At 41.6% G+C, this 24,400-nt stretch overlaps 1 long non-coding RNA gene across 1 annotated transcript in view; it reads left to right on the top strand.

The window, feature by feature from the left end:
- Positions 1-7,394: 7,394 nt before the first annotated feature.
- LOC144753475 (uncharacterized) overlaps positions 7,395-24,400 on the top strand; it is a 48,370-nt gene continuing 31,364 nt past the window's right edge. The window contains exon 1 of the long non-coding RNA XR_013594376.1: positions 7,395-7,482. This is a non-coding gene — a long non-coding RNA (uncharacterized LOC144753475). The remainder of the gene's footprint in view (positions 7,483-24,400) is intronic.

Raw genomic sequence — 24,400 nt, 5'->3', positions numbered from 1 at the left:
AGCGTTGAGTAGGCACCTCTCCAATGCATCAATTTAAGGTGTTGCTGTCACCATTGAATTAGCATACCCAAATCCTGTGCCTTTTGCCATTGTGCAGGTGGCTATCAGGCTAAACGCTGAATTGACATACCCAAATCCTGTTACAGACAATGCTGTGCTTGTCACCTTTGTGCATGTGAATTTTAGGCTTTGTAATCCAAGAACGTGTTCTTAGCTTTTAAGTAATATGCTTTTAAAACATTAAGGGCCTGATGTAGGTAATCCCAGTAGAAAGTAAGTTTACAACGACGGAGGATTTAACCACTCAAATTCATTTATATGCAGAGGACAGATCATGCCCCCCAATAACCCTGAATAAGCAATGGGAAAAAATAATCTAACAGGAGGTGAACCATCTGTACAACTTGTAGGAAAGCTAATTGATGAACAAGAGGACAAAGAAGTGGACTTGACATTGTTTACAATGACAAAAAGACATAGGAAAAAATTACACAAGGCAAGAAACAAAGCTAAGACGGAGCACCGAATAAAGACACACTCTCAAGAGAAAATGCCTTATAATACGTCTAATAAAGAAAAACACCATTTGGAGGAAACAACAGGAAAACAAAAATGTAATACAGGTAGGGACCAGCCTATATCAGCACCAACAACAAATACCCAGTACTTTGATATTTTTGCTAAATCAGGCAAACATTTGATCTCTCTAAAAGCTCAGAAAATGATCACTCAAACAGGCGAAGTAACCTTAAGTGATAGCGTAGATCTCTCCCTTGATGAACCTTCTGTTGTGTGGAAACAAATACTATCACAGGAGACTACTCATGACCAGCAGGGAAACTGCTGTGTGGAAAAAATGGCCAGGGAAGACACCCAAAGAGGATCACAAAAAAAGGGTGAGCAAATAATGAGTTCGCTAAACTCTGAAAAAACTAAAGCCCTGGTAGTTATAATGGATGTAGAACAAATAAACAGCAGTATCCCAGCCCAAAGATAATCTCAAGGGGATCGTAACATAGTCCCAAATCCAAATTGGTACTCAAAACAACCACCTTGCCATCACGCCTGCTCAAGTTGGATACAATCGAATAACAAAGTAAACCAAGAACCTGTGAAACAAACAGAACTGAAAGATCAAATAGAGGACAAAAGACACATAACAAAACGGGACCATCTAGTTATAGTAAGATGTGGCGAGAACAAACGAGTTGTAAACAAAGCCCAGCAAGAATCGGAAGACTACAGCGAAAAGGAACTGCCTGTTAAAGGGTCGGAACAACTAATCTTCAAACCAGTATATGAGTCCGGAGGGCAGCAAGACATGTTGAATAGAGGCAATCTTCTTTGCCTCTTTAAATCGATTCCATCATTAGCCAATGTGTCACCTAACGACATTGAATGTGTTGGTTTCTTACAAAATCCAGAAGGTTCACAGCCATTAGCAATAATAACCGTAATATCTCCCTCTACAGCGGAACAAATTATGAACGAGCAAGAAATGTTCCGTAGTTGGGGGATAATAATTAGCAAAGCTACACCAAAGGAATACCCTACTCCTCTGATAAAAGCCAAAAATCTGCCAAGTGAAAGGGGAAAAAATGGCGCCCCAGTCTTCTCTGTACTTAAAAAATCCTCTAGGAAAAACTGATATAGACGGCCAAAAGCCATCGGTTGACAAAAAGATAGAGAAGACTAGAGTGATAAATGAGAAATGGATAACAATGGGCTTGCATGGGAATGATAATCAATGGCAAAATAAACAACAAAAGACATATAAAAATCTAAGGAATGAAAGTGAAACTATAACAATCTGCTCATGGAATATAAATGGATTATGTAAAAAGTTAGATAACATTACCCAAACTACAATATTTAATTCATATCAGATCATATTACTGCAAGAGACAAGGGCAACGGACCCTTTTATTCTACATGGATATAAAGGATACTTTGAACCTGCGATTAAGCATAACAAACACGGTCGCCCTTGTGGAGGCTTAGCAATATTTATATCAATTGACCTGAAAGTAGAACATAAGCAACTGGTTACGAACAATTGTAATGTCCAAACGGTAATGTTAAGATACAAAATGCATGATCATGAAAAATCTTTAAAGTTGGTAAATATTTATATTCCCCCTACATTGGAACCAAGGAAGACTATGTGTGCTACTCTTACTAGTTACCTACTGGAACAAATGGTCGATGATCCCTTTGTAGACTTTAAAGTTACGGGAGACTTTAATTTAAATCTGTTGGTACCATTAACAAGAGACAACATCACACAGTCACAAGACCAACAATGGCTTATCCCAGAGCAATCAATGGACACAATATTAAAGTCCAGGCAAAATTACACAGGCCTAAATTTTGTGAAGGACTTAGATGCTTTGGAACTACAAGTACTAAACTGGAGATTCCTGAAGGATTCACCCCCAGCATGGTCATTTCATACACAAAATGCGAAATCACGAATTGATTACACAATGGTATCATTGAAAATGTTTAACAACTTTACCTCATATTATTTAAGGAAGCTCCCTAACAGTGATTACAGCCAGCAAATAATTACTACAACTTTTACAAGTACGAAACACCAATTGTATTTGTCAATGCAAGGTCAGGTCGGAACCATCAATTATAGGAAACTAATTTGGAGACTAAATAGCAAAGAACGCACCAGTGAACTAGCACAAAAACTGGTTACTGAATGCTTTCAAGAAAAAACTTCTATGTCCGCGATTGACCATTGGGTAAGCTTTAAATGCAAATTAGTTAACCCACACAACCCCTCCATCGAAGCTAAGAATAAATACGTAATGCGGAATGAAAAAAGGGAAACAAAAATTAGCTTAACATACGGTACGGAGAATGAAACGGTCTCGAAATAAACTCAGGAAAGAGTTAACTAAGTTTCCAAACAATAAAGAAATAATAGCCAACATAAAAACATTAAATCAAAATCTGAGGAAACTAACCTGGAACGAAAAAACTAAAGCTAATAATGAACTTTGGACAAAAATCTTTTATACTAGTAACCAAGCAAACTCAAGGGAGTTCTGGAAAGTGATAAATAGCCTAATAAGACCTGATAAAACTGTTGTAGCATCAGTATTAACTGAAACTGAATGGGTAAATGTTCTGGTAAACCATTTAAATCCGGATTGTAAAATAACTAAAAGCAAAAATAACCACAAAAGGAAGGAAACATCAACCCCAGGACAGGATAATGAAATTGAAATAACACAAGAACAAGTGACTAAGCTAATAAAAAACAAAAAGACGGTGCACCAGGCCCTTTTGCCCTGTACAAGGAGGATCCAGCCATATGGGCAGAACATCTAACCAAGGTCTTTAATAAAGTAGTACGGATAGGGGAGATACCTGAATCCTGGAGAGGGTCACTAAAATCCCCCATCTTTAAAAAGGGAAATTGGGCCCTGCCTGAGAATTACCGTTTAATAACATTACAAAATACGGACGCAAAATTGTTCGCAGGGATTCTGTTGTCAAGTTTATCTGACTGGGTAAAGGATAATCACATTCTCCCACCAAATCCAACAGGTTTTATTAAAGGCCTAGGAACAGCTACTAACATCTTAGCCCCATCGTTATTAATGGACAAAGCAATCTCAACAAAACAACCTTTGTACTTATGCTTTGCTGATTTCAAATCTGCTTTCGACTGTGTGGATAGAAAACGACTGTGGGAAAAGTTACGAATACAAGGGATCCCACCCCCACTATTACAGTTGATTTGTCTCCTACATACTTACACTTGGGTCAGTGTGCGGATGGGGGATAGTCGGTCATTAACTAGCGAAATACCGACAACAGGAGGTCTAAAGCAAGGGTGCATACTAGGCCCATTACTGTTTAACCTGTTCTTAGCGGATTTAACGGAGGCACTGAATGATATAAATGCTCATCCACCTAAACTTGCTGTTAAACATATATCAAACCTACTATATGCGATGATTTTGTTCTTTTAAGTAATACAAAAGTGGGCTTACAACGTCTAACAGCGCGAACATTTGAGTATCCAAAAGAAAATAGGATGGTAATAAATAAAACAAAATCCAAAGTTATGGTGATTACAAAAAACTCATGACGGAAAAACAAATCCAAATGGTTTCTGGGAAAGCTGCAATTAGAACAAGTAGAAACCTATAGATATTTGGGTGTAATATTTAACGATAACGGAAATTTTCTCCCTCAGAAACTTGATATCTATAGTAAAGCAAATGCTTTGACAGCTGCATTTAGGACTATTCAAAAATCAGTTAGCAACCTAACTTATCACCCCTCGTGTTGCGCCATGGCCAGGGTGACTGACTCCGGAATCTGGGGATCACGGTTCGATCCTCGGCACCGGCAGCAGATTAGCCCAGCACCATGTGACTCTGGGCAATAGCTTGCTTAATCTTCCCTACAGCCCCCAGCGCCTAGCGACCCTTACGGGTGATTGTTCGAGCTTTACAAATGTGGATTATTATTATTATTATTATTATTTATAAAGGTTATATCTGCTAAACTGCTACCCTTTTTAACATACGGCAGTGAGGCCTTAAATGGAAAAGATGCAGTTATAATCAACAATGCTACTTCAAAAATCTTTAAAACCCTTTTTCATCTGTCCAATAATGCATCAAAAGCTCAAGTTAGGCTGGAATTCTGTCTAAATAATCAGCTGTACGTACAAAAAGGACATGCAATTAAAGTCTGGAACAGAGTAAAAAACGACCAAGACAATCTAATGTCCCAGTTACTTTGGAAAGAAATTAGTGGCAATAGCAAATCATCTGCCTTGAAATTTCTGGATGCGGCTCTGGAAGAATTTGAGGCTAGGTCGATTTGGAATTCTACCATAACACAGGAATCATTTAGGAAAACTATTGATATAACAACAGATCACTTATCGTTGATAAGTGACAAAGCCACGTTTGTAAAAAGAAAACATGCATGGTCCATAATAAATGGATTCTCAAAAAAGATGGTACAGCAATACTTGAACACGCCATGGTCGTTGAAAAACAAACAAATATTTATTAAAGCACGATTTGGTTTATTGCCGGGATTATGCCATTTACCACCTTGGAAAAAACTCGAAAAGGACACAATATGTAGGTTGGTTAAATCTGGGAAGGAAAACATTATCCACCTATTGTGTCTCTGTCCTGAATTGAAAAATGAAAGAGTAACTATACTAAAGAGACTATTTAACAAAAGAGGGGTAAGAACATGTAAACAGGCATTGATCCTATGTCTTTCCTCAGATGATATACTTATGAATTCTGCTTTGGTAAAAATTTTAACAAAAGTTTGGAAAAAATTAGAAGCGCAAGAAACAGAAAATTAAAAACTATTATATATTAAGGGTGGGCATAGTATGCGTAGTGAGGCTACGCGAAGTGGGCATGAAGCTACGCCCACCCACGCACTTCGCGTAGCCCCACTACGCGCTGCCCGCCTCCCTCCCACCCTCTCCTACATATCTAATTTCAGCTAAATATACTAGAAAAGTAAATTAAAGGCACTTACCTGGTCCGCGGTATCCCGGGGCTCCCTCTTCTCTTTCGCGCCCCGTCTTCCATCCCAATGCAAATGCGCGGCCACCCGCGCATGCGCATTTCTAGCGAGTCTTGTGAGTATCAGTAGAATAGCCTACCAAGGTAGGGAAATGGAGTGGCCGTGACTAGCCCCCACATGACCAAGGTAGAATACAGGAACCTAATACAAAAATCTACCTCCAAAAGTAGAGATGCCAGGATGACTTGGAGTGTTTGATGTTGAAGAATAATTCTTCAATGGCTGCAAGCAGATCTCATAATCTGTGAAATGAAGGATTAGCCTTAGCTGCCATGCCCACCCAAGGGAACCGAAGAGGAGCAAAATAAAAACATGTTCAGGGAACAAAAGTGATGTTGACTATGTGACTTGAATGGAGAGCTCACCAATTGCTGTTGCCAGGCAAACTGTGATACTGTGTTATACTGGCTTTGATCTTTCTAGCTCTTCCTGGCCCAGAAGGGTCTGGAACCCTCTGAGTCTTTCCATAATGTTCTGGATCTACTGGAATGCTCTTGCTCTTGTTGGCTGATCTGGGTCTATCCTCTTTGTCCCAGAAGTGCCAATCTGAAGTATCCTGAGTCACCACCTTCTTTCACTCCCCAGCCACCAACAGGCTGCTACACACAGTCTCTAAGGCCAGCCCGTAGCAAGCTTATATTGTGAAGTCTGAAAAATGTGGCTGCAGTAATGCTGCATTGGCCACTATCACCAGAGAATACACCTTTCAGAATTCCTGACATTGTCTCCCTCCAAAACACTCCCCTTGCTACCCTCTAAAATCTAAACCAGGACCTATGTTTTTTTTAATGATGGGGGAAATATTGGATTAGGCAGGAGCAGGAGCCAAGAATTTCATCCACCTCTTACTTAGGGGATCCATCTAATACAACCAAAGACATTTTCAGCTTGTCCTTATTGGCTGTTTTCTTACTCCTACATTTGTAAACTGCTAGGTGTATGTGCCACTTTGCTAGTAATATCAGCTGGAATGGAGAATTCCTGATTAATGCAATGACTTTTAAAGGACTAACAAATCTGGGAAGGAGCTTCATTTGGGAACCGTGAATAGATTCTGTGATGATAGCCAACCAAGATAATTTAAATTGTACTAAGGACCAGCCTGTTTGTGTCGTTCTCCAAATCACTTATAGTCTGTTTTGGCTCTCTGGAGATTTTTATTGACTTTATTTGAGTGTCTCTTATGTTATTGTTCATACTATGTACAGTAGGCACTGGTAATGGAAAAACATATGGCCAGATATGAGAATGATACCTATATGAGAAAAAAAGAGAAAAGCTTAATGAACTCAGCTAGGGGAATCCACTGTGGACAATGTTGGGGCTGGTCCATTAAAAAAAATATTGATATTGTTCTAAGGCTTGATTAACTCTCTCTATTTGAACATATATCTGAGGATGGTAATTGATGAAATGAAAATGCATTATGCCGAGCTGAATTGTTGAAAATTGTTTCCAAGATTAAGAAAGAAACTACAGTAGTCTAATTAAATCAATGAGCTCTGAAAGTCCATGAAGACAACCAGTCTTGCTTAGAAAGACCTGGGCTAATTAAAAGGTGTAGACATCTTATTATGTCAGACAGAAGGAACAGTCTTAGTCAGATAGTCGACTGCAACCAGAATTATAGTCTATTGTTCAGAATTAGAAAGCACAGCAATATAATCTTGTGATATACTAGTCCTGAGTTGATGGGTGTGGGCACAGATTGCAATTGCCCACAGTACATACTCAGAGGTGTTTCTGTTCTGGCACAGGGGGCATGGATCATTCAGTCTTTCACTTCTTGATCCATGTTTTCTCACCAGGAAGGCTGCTCAAGAAGTTCTCCTGTCTTTCTACCTCCTTCATGTCCTGCTATTGGAGTGCCATAACAATAGAATACAAGATGTCGTAAGTTATTTTAAAGTATATACAGACAATTTGCATGCCATAACAAAGCATTCAACCTTTTCCTATTCAAAGGTCCCTCGACTATCCATTCCCATTGGTTGAGAACAGCATATTGATCTCTGACTGCTGTCAGATATGAGTGAGCATTCTTTTCTTCCATTGACTGAAGAAGTAAGATGGCATTTGGTTCTGCTAGTGTTGTTTTCTCTTCCATTGATCATGACAAGGCATTAGGTTTGCTATGATGATTTCCAGGTCTGTAAGTGATTTCATACAGGAATCTAGAGAAGAAAAGGGACCACTTTGCATCTCAGGGGTTGGAACACTTCATTGCTTTGTGTTAGCCCTGATTCTTATGGTCTGTCCAGGCTGTAATTGGATATTGTATCCCTTCAGCTAATGACACCAGTGTTGAAATGCTGTCTTTATGGCTAACAACTCTTTATCATATATCATGGAATTCATATGGATTGGAATTGAAAGCCACAGAAAGCAAGGCTGTGGAGTCCAATATTATTATGATTAAATAACCTCTATGGCATAAGACGAGGTGCCACTTTCCACAATAAAAGTTTGTGAATGATCTGGAAGCTTTAGTATCGAAGCAGTCTGGAAAGATTTCTTTAATTCAGAGAATGCTTTCCTTTGTTTTGGATACCAGCAAAAGTAACGCCTTTCTTGGTAAACAGAGTGAGCGGAAGGAATTTGGATAATAAATCTTGAATTAACTGTTTATAAAAGTTAGCAAAACTGAGGAATCTCTGTATCTCCTTGACAATTCAAGGAACAAGGCATTCTCATATAGCTTTAACATTATCTGTATCCATTTATGCTCCATGATCAATGAGATGGAAGCACAAAAAGGTGACAGCAGTAACCTCAAATAAGCACTTCTCAGCTTTTGCAACAGGGATTGGTGTCTCAGTCTCTGAGAGACTTCTTTAACATGCAGTTAATGTTCTGCTTTGGACCAGGAGATGATTAGAATATCATTCAGATATACTACAAGAAAAGGGTGTATCATGTCCCAGGAGGTGTTGTTAATGACGTGCTAGTGAGGCATTGCAGAGCCAAACAACATTACTAAATATTATTCATACTGGCCATAAAGGGTATTGAAGCCTGTCTACCATTTGTCACCTTCCCAGATTCCCACTAGATGATATGCACCCCATAGATCCAAATTTGTATAGATCTTGGCATCATTTATTTGATCTAACAATACTGAAATGAGGGGTAGTGGATACCGATTTCTGATGGCAATTTGCTCAACTCACGGTAATAAACACATGGGTCGTAACTCTCTTCCTCATTTTGGAAAAAGAAAATTGATGCCTGGCAGTGGACATGGAGGGCCTGATTCACAAAGGTCAACTTAAATGTTTGGTCTAAAGTTAGACCAAAAGTCTAAGTTTACAACTTTGGGAATTCACAAAGGGCATCTACAAGTACTATCTTTATGTCCGTACTCAGGCTGGATCTCCGCCCTTGTGTGCCGACATAAAGATAGTACTCATAAATACCCTTTGTGAATTCCCAAAGTCATAAACTTAGACATTTGGTCTAAATGTAGACCAAATGTCTTAGTTTACCTTTGTGAATCGGACCCAGAGTATCTAATGAGCCCCTTCTTTAGAATGCTGTCCAGGTATTGGCATGGCTCTGGGTTGCCATCATGTTCCTGCTTCATATGTACATTAGGCCATGGTACAAGGACCATATTGATGTCCCTCATGGCTGGTTTTCTCTTGCACCCTAAGATGTTCCTATGGTCTCATGTGCATCCCATGGAGCTCATAGGCCAGTTGATGCTCTTTAGTTGCAATCAGTATTAACATCTTTCTATTACATTTCCCAGGCCGGCTTCTATTTGCAATATCCCCCAGGGCCTTTCATGGTTGCTGACTACGTTTTAATATGCATTGTTAACATCCATGTGCTTCCCATGTGCGTCTCCCGGGGCCCAGGTGCTCTGATCACTGTGTCTGCCTCGTGCCTCCCGAGATCTCGGAGGACACGTGCTGTGGCCATCTTGGGTTTGGGAGTGGTGTAAAAACCATGCCCAAACCACGAAGTGTGCTTGGCTTCGATTCTGTCTAGAGAGAAGGATCTCTCTCTTCCGGCTGCTCTCTTGGATGTCTACGCAAGTAAGCAAGAAGCCCACTACTCAGAAACCAGACAACCACCTTCTGGTTTCCCACTTACCGCCGAATCCGCTCTTGCAAAAACAAAAAAGTAACAAGAGGTTGGAGATAACAAACCGCGTTATCAAGGTGAGTGCACTAACTGGCAGAGACTAAAGAGAATGCTTTATTAATATTCTCCTATAACACACTAACAATACCTTGGACAAGCAAGACCCGCACACTTCCTCAGACAGAAAAACCTGACCACTGAAGGGAGAACTGGTGAGCAGACTAGACACAATTTATCAGAAGTCCCAGTAGCAGATTGTGACTACGCAAGTTTCTTTCTGTCTTATTTTATCCCCCCCCCTTCCTTTCTGAGGCAATGTTCGAATTGGGGTTCCAATATCCTCGATTGGATGCTGCACCAGGAGTGAGTAGACATCCAACTTCGTCTCTGAGGACAAGTACTCCAGGTGAGTGGCATGACAGCTATTCTTTAGGCACCTGATCCTCTTTAGGACTTCGAAGTATGAATTGTTCCATGCAGTATGTTAGCATCAGGAACCAGAATCAGGGCACAAACAAACGATCAATTTAATCGATGGATGTGGTGGTAATGTATTGGCCCCTTTTATGCTAAACAAATCAAGATACTCTTGATTAGAATCAGGAATCCACATTGTTTCCTCTGAAGACTGTAATATAAGACACGTCATGTTATGTGTTTTATCGCAAAAGCTTTTATTTTTGCAGTATGAAAGTGCATACATTGAAAGGGTTTTTTGCCAGTCAATTTACAGATTATGTCTACATAACCACGAAGTTCCTTATACAATAGTGAAAGCCGGAGTATCAATTGATCAAAAATTGAAGATTCTATATGTCCATGTAATTTAGTAATAATTATGTTTTTAGTTTCTCAAACAATAACTCCAGAAGTCACTTCTTTCCCATAGAAGCCCATGTTAAAACCAGAAGATGGGCTTCTATGGGAATTAACAAGAGCATATTATCAAGCCCATTATCGCCGTTCTATCGGCAGTTTCCTGCCGATAAAACGGCGATAATTTTAACACCGGTCCTTGATAATATGCCCCATAGTTCCTAAGGAAATGTCCAGGTATTCAACATTACTAGGGCTTTCTTTCAGTTTTTTAAAATCTTTTTTTTCGATTGTAAGGTGTTTCTGTAATTGTCCAATGTGTATAGGTTCGTTTGGCCATTGTGTAGACTTAGCTTCTCCGGCTAGAACAAAATAAATCCTATAAGCTATTCCCCTTCTCTCCTACCAGTGTTGTTTTCGCTAGGAGTCTATTTATAGTGCTAAGCCTATGAGGCCATTACAATCAGTGGGTCAGATAACTACCAGAGAGATGGCATCTTTCGTATCTTCATGTTAACCTTGATAGAAAGAAAGCGTAGCTCGCTTCCTGATTCTGAAACCAATTGATTATAATGACTAATATATTTAATCACATCTCTTGAACCTTGTCTTAGAGTAAGGAGAAGAGAGGACCGATTGGGTGACAATAGTTTCTTGGAGTAAGTGTGACATTAGGGCGACGTCCCGTTCTCTCCCTGATTTCTGGAGTGAATATGTAAAATTTGGGAAGTTTCTGGCATGTTAGTATAACAAGACAGTTAAGTTTACACTAAAATCCTCACTTATGAAATATATTCTTGGGAGGTAAGGAAACAGGATCTATATCCTGAGGAATGCCATAGACTCTTTGGGGGCTAGAGAATTTGGCAGGAAACATGCCCTAAGTACACCCACAACAAATATTTTTTACCCCTATCAGGAAGGACCCAGGAATAAAGTAATATAGAGGGTACCCTCCCAGATAGTTTTAACTGAATCACTGACTCTGCAAAAATGGATTCCTAGAGTATGTTTTTCAAAAAATATGTTTTTGCGCTCCACCCTGTATGATGGCCTGCAGCAGGGTGTAGAAGCGGCCCTGTGATGAAGCATGCCACTAACTAGTGCTTGAGGGCAGTGGGTTTTCCCCTGACACGTAGTGTGATAAATTAACTAAATTCAAAGGCCTTCCCTTCTTGGTGTTAGTTGATAAGAGTAAGGAGCCCCAGATGGACATTTAGGGGCTGATTACGATGTTAATCAGTAATCCTCCGACCCCTCGTCAGAGGCTTACAGATCAACATGGTAGGTTTACAGTCTGACCTGCGCTGCAATGAAGCATTGTGATTGGTCTGAGCATCATGGTTCGGTGCTCAGACGGGGCTGCATTACAGCCTGGGTGGAGAACTTTCTAAAGCCCCCTTTTTTTTTGGAGGACAAGCAAAGTGCGCAAGACTGTTTGGCTGGCCCGAGAGGCCCTTCCAAAGCATCATGTGCGCTTGGAGTCAGCAATTAAAACCACTCCTTCCCTGTCTGGCTCTGGGAGCAGAGCAGCCCCACCCACCCCGGCCGCAAAGCAGCAGGAACAAAAAAAAATGCTAATAACATTGAGTTATTATCAATTTATTTTACGATGTTAATCAGTAATCCTCCGACCCCTAGTCAGAGGCTTACAGATCAACATGGTAGGTTTACAGTCTGACCGCCCAATTACAATGTAAACCAGCCACTCTTTCAAACTGGCTTCCGTCCATCTGGATTATGAAAAGCCTGTCGGAAAGCGACTTTGGGGGCCCCTAGCCAGGCCCCCATCCCTCAGTGGCCTCCGGTTGAGGTCTGGGGGACACCAATGATGCCCCCTGTTAATCCCTGCACTGCATGGCAGGCACAATGAGGTGCCTGCACGCAGTGCATGGATTAACAGAAACTCCCATTTCTTCATGGGAACTTGTGCTGCGGCCGGTTTCTGACCACAATACAAGCTCCCATAGAGAAATGAGAGCTTGTGACTGTACTATGTGCGGTTGCACTGTAATCGTAATGATGCCCTTAATGCTTAATTTGGCGTTTTCCAAAGATTCTCTATAATGTTCCAATAAAAGGGAATAATTCAACAACCAGGAATTTTTTTTAATAATTAGCAGAATCACCCTCTTCAAGGCATCCTTGGCCAATTATGACAGGATAAATATAACCTTGAATTGATCTGTCTGGCTAGCTGAGAACGAATCAAGAAGTTTAAATTGCATTAAGTCAAAAAGAGATTTCCGTACATCAGTTCTGCAGGCACCATACCTGAGGTAGGGTTGGTAGGACTAGTGGTAAATGTGGGTATTGTTTGGTAGTTTTTAAACCCCTCTTAGAAGGGGAGGGAGCCTTCTAGTCCTGTTATTTCGGCTTCCTCAGGGGCCCAGTTTAGAGGGCTGTAGCTGATTGATCCTGACTAGGAGGAAAGACCTTTCTTGTCAGTCTATCTCAATCAATCAATCATAGTACTTGTAAAGCACTCTACTTACCCGCGAGGGTCTCAAGGCGCTGAGGGGGGTGGGGGGGTGCCGCTACTGCTCGAAGAGCCAGGTCTTGAGGAGTCTTCTGAAGGCGAGTAGGTCTTGGGTCTGCCGTAGGTGGGTAGGGAGGGTGTTCCAGGTCTTGGCGGCGAGGTAGGAGAAGGATCTGCCGCCGGAGGTTGTTCGTTGGATGCGGAGAACGGCTGCGATTGCGAGGCTGGCAGAGCGGAGCTGGCGGGTGGGGGTGTGGAGGTTGAGTCTGCTCTTCATGTATTCTATGGCCTGTAATGGTTTAACATAGTAACTTGGTCTACAACCGACTAACCGGTAACCCCTGCATTCCTATAAGACAAAGTACCTTTAATCTAAGTATACAATAGGATATAGTGTCTTGTAAGTAACAGTATAATGACTTATCAGGGTATGGAAGTGGAGTGGCAATAACAAACCCCTCAGATAACCAAGACAGAGTCGAGGAACCAAATACAAAGGTCCGCTTTTAGTTGTAGGGATGTCAGGAGCTTGGATGACTCAAAATTGTGTGGAACTCTCTGGCTCTTTCCAGCATGTTCTAGCTCTTATAGAATGTTCTAGTTCTTTCCACTTTGCCCCAGAAATGCTTATCTGTGTTATCCTGTGACCATTTACTGTCGTTTGCCCCCCAGACACCGTTGAGCCACCTGTCACAGTCTTTAAGGCCAGCCCATAGTAAGCTTATATCATGGATCTGAGAAATGCCGCTGCATCCCTGACACTGGCCGCAGTCCCTGGAGATCACAAACTCTAGAATTCCCAATAGAGTTGCAGTAAAGTACAAATGTCACGCTAGAGTTGTGTGATAACAAAACTCTCTAATAATATCTAATAGATGAAATTCATCCTTCAAAGTACTTTGAATTTCCCACAAGCTGAAGAACTGAAATCTTCATTCTCAGGGAATACTTACTAATAAAAAGAACTTGGCACAGAAGCTGAAAATATGAAAAGACATCTTTATTAAATTTAATAAGTGAGGCCACGTCACACAGAAACCGTAGCAACTGAATGAGGTAGTCTGAGGAGTACAGAGAACAGAGGTCTTTTATATGCTCTCAGGGTTACAAACTTCAGCATACAAGTAAGGGGCAGTCCTAGCTTTTGCAAGCATGCAAAATACCTAACATTCCTTCTTACACAAGCCGGACAAACCCATAATAAAAGGACCACAACCCATATCATAAACAGACCATAAAAGAAGGAACAGAAACAGATAGAAGTAGGATAAGGCATGTTTGTGTGCAGTAAACTTTATGATGTCCTGTGCTCTGATCCTTAATCTTGATCAGCTAAAGGGCAGGAACTGGTTTAACAAGGTCAGCTTCAGGCAACAGGGTCAGTTCACTCAGGTCAAACAGGAGTCAGCACGAACTCGAGCTAAGGTGTACATGTCCTTAAAAAACTAGTTCAGCCACAATCATCGGCCTATGTGAGGGCAACCACAAAATGGCTGCCATACACAAAATGGAACCCACGGGTTCAGAATTCGCAGAACCTCAGACCCTCCTTTTGCCCTTACATAGGCAATCACTCAGTCTGTGTCTGAATCGATATCAATATTATCCGTTATTCCCTTCACTAAGTCATTTTTACTCGAGTTATCTTTCATGGAACGCAAGGGGTAGACTTCGTTGGCATAAATAAACATCGTCTGATATGCCAATACAGACCCATTGTAACTAAATGGCAGAACCAAATAGGGAATACCTCTATCTGTAGTATGTGGCTTTAGACCACATACCCAACAACAAGTGGTGTTCATTACTAACTGGTGTTGATGCAGAAGCTGTACAAAGGAATTATTAGTAAAATCTGACCTTCTAACCAGTTCATGTTCAGGTAAAGTATGGAAAGAATGCAAAGAAGTAGTAGTAGGAAGAGACATAGGTTGGGAGGTGGGTACAGATGTCAATTGGGTAGCAAAAATAATTCAACCCACAAAAGACAACGTCATGCCTAAAAACACTAGAGAACACGTTATTAAGAACATATAGACAACAGGAGAAAGCAATGACCACTATTACAAGCAAAACTATCATTTTTCACAACTCTAAGCAGAAAGCAAATCCCAAAATGATCTAGTAACACCTTTATGGCTCCGATGCATTTCAGCAACCCATTATATGTTCAGGTGAAACAGTGGTGATCCCCATCAATGCTCTGAGGTGAAAAGGGATACTCTTCCACAGAGAATGAGAGAATGGACCCCATTCTGCTTTTACTAAACAGAATACCACTCCAAAACAATGCCAGCAAAACAGCAAAAATCAGTCTCCCAACACCCACCCTATGCAATCGCACGGGAAATACCCAGAGTCCGTCCAAGCCTCTCCGGCAGGCTTCTATTGTTCATCAAATCCTCTTCTGTTGTTTTCTTCCGCATGGGCCTCTTCATTCAGGCCTTTCATGAAAATGGTCCTTCTCAGTATCCGTTGGAGTGCCCTCCTGGCAAACACTCATAGCTCATTCGAAAGTCTCAATGTCTCAATGCAGTGCACCAATATCTCTTCTCTGCGGCAGTCACTACAGATAGTGTGCTCTCCATTGATCAAGGGCACAGATCATTTTATGCAGATCCGGGCCTACATTCTCAGGCTCCAACACTCATTACTCAGTGTCAGAGAACGCTCAGGCTGCTCTTTCATGGGCACCATAATGTAATGCCTTCTGCCAATCTCGAATCCTCCGGTGCACTGCACTTCCGTTGGAGCAAAGGAAAAGGGGGTGTGTGGCCAAAACTCAGGCCAAGGGACTCAAAGGACTGCACACTGTCAGAGGTTACCAGTACATGACAGGTGGAAGACTGAAGCCTCAATTATTTCGCTCTTTTGCACTGAAACTCTGGTTCTGTGGCAAAACCAGCTCCTCCTTCTTTTTTGATGTTCAACGCCTTCTGATGAAGCATCACCACCCCTTGTTGTTAATTATTTTGTCCACCCTAAGCGTGGAAGGGTATGCTCAGACATGAGTCCCTTGCTCACTGCACCATCAGGATTCAAGCAAGCCGGGCCGAAGAGGCTGAAATGCCAGAAACCGGTCCCCGGTAGCTTGTTTCCTTTCCAGTGTAAGAATTGGCTTTGTAGTTTGGTTTGCCCTGTTCCCATCATGCACTGGGACAGGAACAGACTAATTTGCATACAGCCAGGTTCTGAAACTGGGATGATGCAGTGAGCTAAAAAACGGTGTTGGATCTAGCCCTGATCTCTTGACTGGGTGAGAGTTTTCTGCTTAATTCAGAGACTCTGTCCATCACCACCCCTTGTTGTTAATTATTTTGTCCACCCTAAGCGTGGAAGGGTATGCTCAGACATGAGTCCCTTGCTCACTGCACCATCAGGATTCAAGCAAGCCGGGCCGAAGAGGCTGAAATGCCAGAAACCGGTCCCCGGTAGCTTGTTTCCTTTCCAGTGTAAGAATTGGCTTTGTAGTTTGGTTTGCCCTGTTCCCATCATGCACTGGGACAGGAACAGACTAATTTGCATACAGCCAGGTTCTGAAACTGGGATGATGCAGTGAGCTAAAAAACGGTGTTGGATCTAGCCCTGATCTCTTGACTGGGTGAGAGTTTTCTGCTTAATTCAGAGACTCTGTCCATCACCACCCCTTGTTGTTAATTATTTTGTCCACCCTAAGCGTGGAAGGGTATGCTCAGACATGAGTCCCTTGCTCACTGCACCATCAGGATTCAAGCAAGCCGGGCCGAAGAGGCTGAAATGCCAGAAACCGGTCCCCGGTAGCTTGTTTCCTTTCCAGTGTAAGAATTGGCTTTGTAGTTTGGTTTGCCCTGTTCCCATCATGCACTGGGACAGGAACAGACTAATTTGCATACAGCCAGGTTCTGAAACTGGGATGATGCAGTGAGCTAAAAAACGGTGTTGGATCTAGCCCTGATCTCTTGACTGGGTGAGAGTTTTCTGCTTAATTCAGAGACTCTGTCCATCACCACCCCTTGTTGTTAATTATTCTGATGAAGCAAGCACAATACTTTGGCGATATTATTGATGGCACGCTGGCGATCGCTGACTGGGTGCTGAGACTTTTCATCTGTTAGCTGTCGCTAATCGGATTGTGGGTGAGTTCCGCAGGTTATTATGACTTAATCCCGCAGAACCTAGTGACGTAGGAAATGACATAGTTGTTGTTTTCCTTCAATTCAGTACAAAAACAGTTCATTTAACAAAGGGACTGCAAACAGGTGGCCTGCAATCTTCAAAGGAGTGGCTATACGCCATGGAACTATTGTGATCTAAAATACACTGTCATTCTCATAGAATACAAAGACAAAGGCAATAAGCAAAACAGTGCCTCTAATTTCTTCAATTGGGTTTCCATGTGAGAGCATATCCTCTACCATCTAAGGGTAGATAACTGAGCATGGGCGGATTTTGCGGATCCACGATTCACGAATTTGCGTATTCACGGATCGTGGATCCGCAAAATCCGCGGATTTAGCGGATCGGCGGATTTGGGGGCGGGGCTTCCATGCCAGTACCATCGTGCCAGATTGAACCCTGCCCTTCGTATTTATTCAAGAAGACGCCACCGTTTTGTGCCATACCTCTACTCAACTGGAGTACTTTCTACTGGATAATCAGTAAGTGCTACCTCGTTGGGTAAATGTATAGTGCTTTTACTACACTACAGCTACCTAAAGTGCCAGAGAGTTGTTAACAGCGACCAGGTGTGTGTTACTATGCAATCGCGCCGAAGGGCGCAGGGGTCCCTTGAGTGACCTATCATAGTGGTAAATGGCGGGAAGACGGTGCACACCTCGAGTGTGTGGGCGGGGCCAAACGGACGGGGCTTCCATGCGAGTGCACATGCCTCTTGTGTGTATAAAAGGTCAGAGACTGATCAGAGCAGTAGATGTAGAGACAGAAGCTCCTGGTCACATAACAGCACGGGGATTGCGCTCGTGAAGGTCAAAGATGCAAAGGCCTTTGTCCAGCGTCACAGCTGATTTTCGACGGTATATTTGGGAAGAAGGCACACCTGCCCAGCCTCCACAACGCTCACGATTGTTTTTGGGCTGATGAATGAGTCACTGAATGTAAGCTTCAACTAGGGCACGTGCTGTATTGATATCTGTAAGTGCTTCCTGTTGAGGTTTAATTTTTGTGCCAGGACAAGCGTGCCAGAATGAACCCTGCCCTTCATATTTATTCAAGAAGAAGCCACCGTTTTGTGCCATACCTCTACTCAACTGGAGTACTTTCTACTGGATAATCAGTAAGTGCTACCTCGTTGGGTAAATGTATAGTGCTTTTACTACACTACAGCTGCTTAAAGTGCCAGAGACTTGTCTACAGCGACCAGGTGTGTGTTACTATGCAATCGCGCCGAAGGGCGCAGGGGTCCCTTGAGTGATCTGCCCATCATAGTGGGTAAATGGCGGGAAGACGGTGCACACCGCGAGTGTGTGGGCGGGGCCAAACGGACGGCGCTTCCAAGCGAGTGCACATGGCTCTTGTGTGTATAAAAGGTCAGAGACTTATCAGAGCAGCAGATGTAGAGACAGAAGCTCCTGGTCACATAACAGCACGGGGATTGCGCTCGTGAAGGTCAAAGATGCAAAGGCCTTTGTCCAGCGTCACAGCTGATTTTCGACGGTATATTTGGGAAGAAGGCACACCTGCCAAGCCTCCAAAACGGTATTATTCCATTCCTGGTCTGTTGTAACTAATTTACGATGGCGCCGGCAATCTGCCAGCGCCATCATAAAATAGTTACAAAATTAGCTTCAACAGGAAGCTCTAATAGATTAAATAAAGCAGGCGCTCGATGACCTGCTTTATCTTATCTATTAGAGCTTCCTGTTGAAGCTAATTTAGTAACTATCTTAGGATGGCACTGGCAGCTTGCCGGCGCCATCGTAAATTAGTTACAACAGACCAGGAATGGTTGAACTTTTGCCCCCGGAATCCGCCGCTCGCGGATTGCGAATTTTCGGCAAATTCGCGAGAGTTCGCGGATCGCGAATTTACCGAAAATTCGCAAAATCCGCGATCGGAGCGGATTTAGCGCTCATGCTTATAGATAACTATATGAGAATTTTATCTAAATGGATGTCCTCACACATAGTGACATCGTCTAATGGGGTAAACACTTTTTTCTATCAATGATTAAGTCTAGGTGTTCCTAAATTCCTTATCTAGAACATCTAAAAAGAGAAATCACATGATACAGATTATCAGGGACATGTAGATACCTCCCTTTTAATAACTGTGCATCAAGTGCACTATGCAATACACAAGTTAATGATCAAAATGTGGAAACTTGTCTTATAATAGCATTGAGGCAGTTAACCAGTCATTCACTACCATGACGGTCAGACTGGAAAACATCGAGGTAGGCCTAAGGAAAATTCTTAAATTATACAAAAGGGATTTATACATAATATGGGGTTCCTAGTACATTACTGCAATCTGGAGGTGTGAACCTAATACAATAATAACAATAACAGAAGGCTAACTGGTGAAAGGAATATGGAAAAGGGAAAATGGGACTAGGACACAGCTAAAATCCCCAATTACTAGGCACGATGCAACATCAATCAGGGGAGAAGTGACGAAAGAAAAATCTATAGGAAGAACAAGAAATTTCTTGGGTGATAGTCAAGCATGTGACACAACACCAAAAGTGGGGGGTGATACACAAAAATCAAAATAGTTCATGAATGTTAGCTCTACCGCTGGCCTCTACACCATATACGGTAATCTCAGCTAATGTTCCAGTTCCTTTTTCAGGGAGGAAGAGAAAAAATAAATTAAGCCTTGTTTCCTTTATGGTACAAAGAGAACACTATTCAGGAAGCAGAACAAAACTGACTTATGTAATATAAAAATTAGGTCACCATGCACAAAAGTCACAGATCTATAATTTATCCTTACGTCCAATTCAGGATACACTATTTTAGGGCTGCCTGTTCCTTACAGGAAAGGGGGCAGTAACGTGACTGTAGGTGAAACCTTGTTTCCTGTATATCTCTTTTATTTTACTATAATACTATATAGCCAAAATAGACATGCACTGGTGAAGTGTTGTCTGTCTTTTTGTGAAATTTAGGGGTCGATTAGGATCGCGGACGGACTTGCGTCCGTCCGCGACCCCAGAGCAGGAGGGAACCTCCGCATGGCATGCGGAGTTCCCTCCTGTGCAATTAGGATGTGACCGCAAGGGTTGCGGTCACATCCTCTATTTTTAACATTGCGGCGGGTGGAGCTTCAAGCTGCACCCGCCGCAATGTTAAAAATGCACGCATTGCATTTGCATGCAGTAAGAGGCAGGCACCGCGCGGTGCCTGCCGCTTTCTGCATGCAAATGCAGGGGGGTACCATAGGTACCCCCCATGTGCACCCCCCACCCCCCTTCACCTAGGGGGCCCGCAACGGGCCCCCGCAGTGAAGTTCCGTATGCTTTTCCACGGCGGAAAACCCGCCGCGGAAAAGCATACTTTACAGGCCATCCTAATATGGTGGACGGTGTCTGACAGACACCATCACCATATTAGAGCTTTTCCGCCGCGGTTGTAAGCCAGCCGCGGCGGAAAAGCTGCGGACGGAAACCAGGACCCACCAGCCATCCTAATGTGGCGGTGGGTCTTTGGTCAGTCCGCTGCGGTTTTTCCGCATCCTCTGGGCCGGCGGTGCCTTCCGCCGGCCCCGAGGATGCGGAAAAACCGCGATCCTAATGACCCCCTTAGTGTCAAAGCAAATCTACCCAACTGTTTGCAGGATACACATCATCATGTATATCCCTTCACAACACAGGTAAACTTGTAATAGTATTAAAAACAGCAATATAAAACAAAAAACATGCAAAAAACGCACAAAACGCACATGTCAAGCCATCAGATATACTTACTGTATATCAAGCACAAAAAGCATAGACAAGACAATAACATATGTAAATGAGCGGTGACGCACCCACTTCAAGTCCTGTACTTTATGCACTGTGGACCTGCAGCCCAAAACCCACTATTGAGGCCTTCTTAATTTGTCAGGTTTACAATCAAAATTACACTTTCATCAAAATTACACTTTCTTTTACACACTATCTCTTACTTTCCTCACACTTACTTTTACTTTCTTACCCTTCTTTTTGACAGCAGATCACCAGGTAGTGGAGATTTGGCTGTCAAATGCAACTTACTGTGTGTCACTTCTGACACACAGGACCAGCAAGAACAATTCATAAAAGGATAAAATGCAAAAATATGTAAAATGTACCAACATTTCTTTTCAAAGAAATTACGCAAAAACACACCTCTTTTCAACCAACCAAACTCACGTGTCTTGTCAGCCTTAAAATCACCCAGAACAATCCATGAATGATCTGTGGGCAGAAGCAAAAAAAAAAAAACACAACACACAAAAGAGAGATATTTCTCATAACAAACAGACATCAATTATAACTTTTAATCAGAAGACAAAACATAATACACATTAACAGACACAAAAATAAATTTCCATTACTTAACTGTTACCATCTTGTCAGTCACTTTGCAACATGAAGCCCTTTTAACTTTCCAAAAGTAAAATTCTTTCACTGACACTCCATGTTAGCCTTGCGCCACAATTCGTTCTCACTTAGGCATGTAGCCTTCAAAATTTCAATAAAAAGCTTCGTCTTATTTTCTGTCTAAGACTTAATGCAATGCTTCATTTTCGGTCAAATAAAAGCAACTAGCAGACATTATTTTTTTAGTGGCAGAGATACAAATATATCATTTCTGCAGAGCATTTAGCATGTGTTGGGACTTTCAAAGAAACCTTTTTCATATTTTCCCTTTGGAATTAAGTTCTTTAATTTTGTGGAGAAACCAGAAACCCTTCCCTTTAGAGGCCTGTTTAGCAAGGTCAGTCTGCATTTCACAGAGACAAGTCCCTAATTTAAAAGGTTACAAATGTCAACATGACAGCCTCCTTCCATTGTTTACAGGGAAACCAAAGATAGCATCTCAGCGCGACTTGAGCCAGCTGCAGCTTCTTCTAGCCCCCACCCTCTGCTCATTCTGAGGCTGACAAAGGCAAAAGGCCTTCCTAATTCCTCTTAACCTGCAATAATTCACTCTATTTTGATAAAATAATGTCTTCTTTTTAGGCGCTAAAAAAAATTATCTCTGTTTCCAGATTATTAAACAACATTTACTGTGAATAATTCACAGAACCTAATAACACACATACCAGTTTTAGAACAAGTGCTTGTTGCAATGGTACTTATTTCATCAACCTTAAATGAATCTCACTGGGCCATTTAAAAGCAAACCCCAAATGAGGACAGCCTGCAAATTTGTATTATACCTAAATGTATGCATTCACTGAAGCCTAAAAGCACTTTAAAGCTATTATAAATGGCAAAAATACCCAAAATCGACTTTGATATTTGGGGCACTTAAAAATAAATATCCTATAAGTACGTTACATATTAATCATCCTCAGAATGTTCTTTACACATTACAGATATTAGACATTAGACATATCTCATGTAAATCCTTGAGTTTTTTACGCCTGCGCTAAGTGAGATGTCATATGCTAATGTCCTCAATATGCAGTGCAACACAACTCAAATTAAACTTTAATGCTGGGGGGTCATAGTATGAGTATTAAGCTTCATGAATAGTAAAAAACGAATTTTGTAGCACTTATTTTTAATAATTATTTTTCATAATTTAATAATTATTTTTAATAAAGAAACCCACGAACAAACATTGAGCGCATTTCAGACATAAACAGAAAGGGGTCAAACACTCAGGACACACAATACAGCGCGCTTTAGCCATGTATTTCGTTATTAGCGCCAACGCTATTCACTTAAAGAAATTGCACTAATGAGAAAACCACATAGATATTTAAACACATATTTAACCCACAAACCAATACTCAGAACAAAAACAAAGGACAGCCCACAGACTGTACTTAAACCAAACCATTTGCAAATACTAGTTGTAAGTCATATTTACAAGAAACGCTTCTCAATAGTGTTTCAAAAGACTTCAAAAGCAGCCCAACAGACTAATGTATGTCCAAGAAGCGAAAATACACTCAATTCGCTAGCTTTGGCTAGCAGAACACCAAAAACAAATCGCTCTGCATATCTTCCTTCATAACATTGCGCTGAACAAAGGATCCTTATATGTATTATGTCATATTTTAATTCCCTGGGGATTACAGAATCACCAAGGAAGAAATATGTTTGTATACTTAAACCTATTTAACACCTTCAATGCTAAGGCAATTCCCCCCCGGTGCTGATGTCTCCTGGATCCCACTGTTCATGACAAGGTCAGCTCGTCATAAGCACACGACCAGTGTACTGCATGACGAGCTGAGCTCATCATGAGCATGGAAAGGGTTAAGTATTCCTTCTAGGCGAGCCAGCTAATTAATTTCACATCACACTATGGTACCTTCCAAATAAAGCCACACATTCTTATGTGAGCTTTTAAACAGGCATGCCAAAAATATTGCAAAATATACAATATTATAATCAATGTAGTGCTTAATGTATTTTTCGTACGTGCACCGTTCAACTAAACCAAATAGAGAAAATTCTCCTCATTACCTGTTCTACACAATTTGCAATTCGCATATACAAACCTATACAAATCCAAAAGTTGGCCAACACAAATTCCAAAGTTCCAAAGGTACAGTCCTAAATTTGCTAAGACCAGGCATCTTATAGCTCACTAATCTAGCTTCAAACTTCAAGGGGTTATCAAAAACGATATACTCTCAAATATACGAGACCCTCGGCTTTGGTAATTGCAATAACCAAATCAAAACCAAGAAACCAACCCCTTCGCTTTGGTAATTGCAATAACCAAATCAAAACCAAGAAACCAAACAAAGTCGTGGGAGCGACCCACTTGTACTTCTTATTTTTACTAATCAAAAGGTTATCCAAATTCTAACTGTCAAGTTCTACATGACCTACCGGTCTTTTTTAGAATACTCACGCCAAAAAGGTTCTCAGTCAGGAGTGACATCATGTGGTGGATCAAAATCAGGAAGAGCAGAAATATACTGGGCTGCAGAAACAGAGAATCTCCGGAATTCCTCTGCACAGAGTAGTAGAGTCCCGTCCTGTTCTCCTCAGTAGATTTCAGTCTTCTGTCAAGATCAATCCCACAGAAAGTCACTTCTCTGATGAAGCCCACGTTGGCCGCGCCATTTGAAGAACTGAAATCTTCATTCTCAGGGAATAATTACTAATAAAAAGAACTTGGCACAGAAGCTGAAAATATGAAAAGACATCTTTATTAAATGTAATAAGTGAGGCCACGTCACACAGAAGCCGTAGCAACTGAATGAGGTAGTCTGAGGAGTACAGAGAACAGAGGTCTTTTATATGCTCTCAGGGTTACAAACTTCAGCATACAAGTA

Source organism: Lissotriton helveticus, chromosome 5_1, assembly GCF_964261635.1.
Source record: "Lissotriton helveticus chromosome 5_1, aLisHel1.1, whole genome shotgun sequence".
Lineage (NCBI taxonomy): Eukaryota > Metazoa > Chordata > Amphibia > Caudata > Salamandridae > Lissotriton > Lissotriton helveticus.
This window is presented reverse-complemented; position numbering and strand designations above follow the sequence as displayed.